Source organism: Bos indicus, chromosome 14, assembly GCF_029378745.1.
Source record: "Bos indicus isolate NIAB-ARS_2022 breed Sahiwal x Tharparkar chromosome 14, NIAB-ARS_B.indTharparkar_mat_pri_1.0, whole genome shotgun sequence".
NCBI lineage: Eukaryota > Metazoa > Chordata > Mammalia > Artiodactyla > Bovidae > Bos > Bos indicus.
In genome coordinates, this window is record NC_091773.1 from 66,962,372 (window position 1) to 66,967,236 (window position 4,865).

The 4,865-nt window shown below is 41.5% G+C and overlaps 1 pseudogene; it reads right to left on the reverse strand.

Moving 5' to 3' along the window:
• Window positions 1-3,110: 3,110 nt before the first annotated feature.
• Window positions 3,111-3,642, reverse strand: LOC109568657 (large ribosomal subunit protein uL23 pseudogene; annotated as a pseudogene).
• Window positions 3,643-4,865: the final 1,223 nt, after the last annotated feature.

Genomic DNA, 4,865 nt, shown 5'->3' on the forward strand with positions numbered 1-4,865 from the left:
AGCATGCACAGGCTCTTAAACATCTATGCAGAAGTGACACCCAGCATTTCTATTCGCGTTTCACTGGCCAAAACAAGTCGTATGATCACTTCTTAACTTCAGGTGGGCAGGGAAATTCTATCCATCATGTGCCAGCTTAAAACTTTGACTGGTTCCACATTGCTTTTATTTATTTTTTGAATGTTATTGAAGTATAGTTGATTTACAATGTTGTGTTAATTTCTGCTATAAAGTGATGACTCAGTTATACATATGTTCTTTTTCATATTCTTTTCCATTAGGTTTAATCACAGAATAGTAAATACAGTTCCCTGTTCTATCCCATCATTGTTGTTTAGTCTCTTAAGACGTGTCTGGCTCTTTGCGACCTCATGAACTGCACACGCCAGGCTCTGCTGTCCTTCACTATCTCCTGGAGTTTGCTCAAATTTATGTCCATTGAGTCAGTGATGCTATCTAACCATCTCATCCTCTGTCACCCACTTCTCCTTTTGCTTCCAATCTTTCTCAGCATTTGGGTCTTTTCCAGTGAGTTGGCTCTTCACATCAGATGGCCAAACTGCTGGGGCTTTGGCTTCAGCAACAGTCCTTTCAGTGAGTACTCAGGGTTGATTTCTTTTAGGATTGACTGGTTGATCTCCTTGCAGTCCAAGGAACTCTCAAGAGTCTTCTCCAGCACCACAATTCAAAAGCATCAGTTCTCCAGTGCTCAGTCTTCTTAATGGTCCAACTTTCACATCTGTACATGACTACTGGAAAAACCATAGCTTTGATTATACAGACCTTTATCAGCAAAGTGATGTCTTTGCTTTTTAATATGTTGTCTAGTTTTGTCATAGCTTTCCTTCCAAGGAGCAAGTGCTATACAGTAGGACCTTGTTTATTCCCTATGTATACTAGTTTATATCCCCTAGTCCTAAACTCTCAGTGCTTCCCTCCTCCCACTGCCCTTGGCAGCTACGTGTTTGTTATCTGTGTCTGTGAGTCCACACTGCTTTTAGACTAAAGTCCAAATCCCTTTGCAGAGTATGTAAGATCCCTTGTGATTTGGGCTCAGTCTGCATTTTCAACAGCAACTTAATACTTCCCTCTACTTAATACGCAATGCTCTGCTCCAATTACACTGAATTACTCTCAGTTGTAGAACGTTGCGTGTACTTTCTTGCCTCTGTGCCTTCGTACATGTTAAATTTGCCCAGTTGCAACTACTCATCCTTCAAGGTCTATTTTCTCTTCCTTTATAAAGCCATCCCAGAACTCCCTAAATACTCACTCCTTCCTCTTTGACTCCATTCCATTTTTGTACGTATTTCCTTTCTAGCATACCTTTCATCACATCACAGGGTAGGAAGGTAGGAACATCAGATTTATTTCCATATCTGTCTCTTCTCTAGTGTAGAACTCCCTTAGGGCAAGGCTAATGTCTTATTCACATTTATGTGGCCATGCCTAGCACAGAGACTGGCTTAAAAAATATTTGTTGAATGAATACATAAATATCCATTTCCACAATCCCTGAATGTTAAACATATGCCCTCTGCTTTCTGATTCATGGACTTTTAAGCGATTTCTGCCATCTTATTTCTTTCCTACTATGTCATTTTTGTATTCCTTCTTTCTTTCTAATAAAAGACTGACTCTTTCACTTAAATCCCAAGAAATCTGTTAGTCATACTCCATGAATTCCCTAAGTAGCTCTGATTGAACTCTCACTTACTATTCTCAACTAATATCAATCACATTTAATGCCAATATTTATTGCCCTCTTTGTATGCCAGCACCATGCTTGGTGCTGGGGATATGAAGCCAAATGACAGTGTCTGTGCTCTGTTTTACCCACATCTTCGGGTGTACCCTGGGACCTGATTAGGTGCCTTCATAGAGTGGGCTAGCTAAAACTCCTATTCCCATTTCTTTTCCCAGTATAGGGAAAAACCCTTTGTGGGAAGAGAGAGTCTTCTGTCCCACCATCTATTAACACTCAGGCTGTCACTTGGCACTGTTGGCCACTTTAATTAATACCCCACAGCACCAGATTAGATAAAAATTTTAGGGCAGGGATCTGGGATTTGGGGTGAATACATAGCATAAGTCAGAGTGAATTAGGAACGTTATCGACTGGAGTGATATAACGGAGGGGAGTGGGTGGGGCTGCTGCAGTGGAGGCAGGGCTTCTGAAATGGAAAAAGCATGGAGAGAAGCTGATAGAGTCTGGAGCTATACTTTCAATATGGAGGCCTCTAGCCACACGTGTCTAGTGAACACCTGAAATGTGTCTAGTCTGAATTGAGATGTTCAATAAGTGTAAAATACACCCTAGGTCTTAAACACAATACAAAAAGTTGAGAATCTCATGATCATTTTTTTATATTGATTACATGCTGACGTGATAGTGTTTTGGATATATTGCACTAAGTGAAATGTCTTATTAAAATTTATCTCATCAGTTTCTTCTTACATTTTTCATGTGGCTACCAGAAAATATGAAGTTACAAATGTAGCTCACTTTTAGGGCTGGCATTACACTTACAGCGGACAGCCCAGGTCTAGAAGCCAGACATCACCATTCAATTGGTTGTTGCTTCCACCCTCCTTCTTCCCTTTCCTCACGCCTCCCTTCCTTCCACGCCTCCCTTCCTTGCTGAGCATCTTTTATGCTCAGGTTCTGTTCTAGGCTCTGGGTTCTTCCTAACCACTTCTAATTGAGTGGTGAATAAATTCATAGAGACAAATGATTATACTCTAGTACAATTATACTAGATAAGCTCTTTCTTAGGCTATCCATGGGGAGTCCTTTGGGGGACCGTTTGGTTCTGAGGAGCTGAGGAAGCTGGAGCTGACTTTCAGTTCAGCCTGTAGCCATCTGTGGGGAATGGCTGCCCCAAATTAAATAGTTCTCTACAATTATGGTTCTAATTACTCACTAATACTCCATGGGAACAATGATCCTTTCAGTCAAGTTAGGGGTGGGAGGAGAAGAGAAAAGGAACTTAAAAATTGGGATTTTACCGTATACAGAACACTTGCTCTGGGCTTCACATGTACCATCTTACTTTATCCTCTCCACAAACCTTCCGATTATGTATTATCTCTCTTTTTTTTTTTTAATATATAGTGAAAACTTTTATATTTGGAATTAGCCAGCTGGACTCAGTTTAGATGATGCCAATTTTGTTGGCAACATCCAAAGCATCATAGTCAGGAGCCAGTCGAACATATGCCTTCTTCTCTCCATCAGGCCTGATCAGAGTATTGACCTTAGCCATGTCAATGTCATAGAGCTTCTTCACAGCCTGTTTAATTTGGTGCTTGTTGGCCTTGACGTCCACAATGAATACCAGTGTGTTGTTGTCTTCTATTTTCTTCATGGCTGACTCGGTGGTGAGGGGGAATTTGATGATGGCATAGTGGTCAAGTTTGTTTCTCCTAGGGGCGCTCTTCCGAGGGTATTTGGGCTGCCTCCTGAGCCGCAGTGTTTTGGGCCGCCGGAAGGTGGGCGACGTCCGGATCTTCTTTTTTTTGTGGCTGTGGACACCTTTCAACACTGCTTTCTTGGCCTTCAAAGCCTTTGCTTTGGCTTCAGCTTTAGGAGGAGCAGGGGCTTCCTTCTTCGCCTTCGGCGCCATCTTCATGAAAAGGCTATGTATTATCTCTAATTACAGGTAAGGAAGCCGAAGCTTCCAGATATTCAGGAATTTGCATATTTCACCTTGGCCACCTGTCTTCAAAGAGGCACTGGATAATTCGGTGTGGCTGGCTCAATGCTAATCCTTCACCAAAGTGAAAAAGTAGCTGAAAGACTTGTCTTATTGATCAGTAACTAACAACATCAGACACAAAGGATATTTCATTGCTTTCACTTTTCACTTTTTTCCTTGATTATTTTTATTTTTTCTCACATTAAAAAATTATAGTTGACTTACAATCTCATGGCTTTTACTATCCATCATCAATTTATAGTTACTTTTGGTCCAGCATCCTTGTTTCTACAATTCTACCATTTGGTCCAGTGTCACTATCCAGACTTTCGTGGGTTCTGTCCTGTGTGTTACCATCTTTCCTGTGCAGTTAACTTCTGCTTTCCTCTCAGGGGTTTTTCATATATTACATCTCAGGTGACAGAATGCCTCTGTTAACAGAGAAGAGCTCTCAGAGGTCTTTACTTTTTCTCTTTAAGCTCCTATTTTCCTTTTTATCAGTGATACTATTTCCTTTCTCATTTTTTTAGTTTGAATATCCTATTGCTACCAATGATGAATATTTCCTAAAAATACTAACATTGACCATGATTATAGCTATTGTGAATTAATGAAAATGATTCTTGGACTAGCACTGAATTAGTTGAGTCGAATTAGTTCCAAGAAATAAGTCTAGGACCTTTACCTCATATCTTCAAGAGCCCCCACCCCCCGCCTCCCCAACACAAATCGTCCCTCAGAAAGAGTCTAGGAGTAGAGTATTTAGGACAAGAGCACTGGCCTGAAGCTCACGATCTGGAGTGTGGTTCTCTGGGTCTCTGTTATGCCATCCTCAGTGCTGGTTGCATCTTCAGGTTAATTAGCAAGACAGCTGCAACTATTCCAGGCAGCCATTAAAAAAAGACAACCCAAAGAGCCTTCCAGTGGCTCTTGATGGAGAACGTGTCTTAGCAGGCTTTTTCTTGCGTCTCCTTGGCCATCCCTGGGTTATTAGCCTGTGCCTGATCCACTCACCCCAAAAACAGTGGCATCATCCTTGGTGGGATTGACTTTGGTAGGAGTCACCATCCTCCGAGGCACTTGGCTATGTTACACCTGAGCAAAATTATGGCTCTGTTAGGAAGGAAGAAAAGAGAATGGGTGTTTGGCAGGCAACAAAAGTACCCA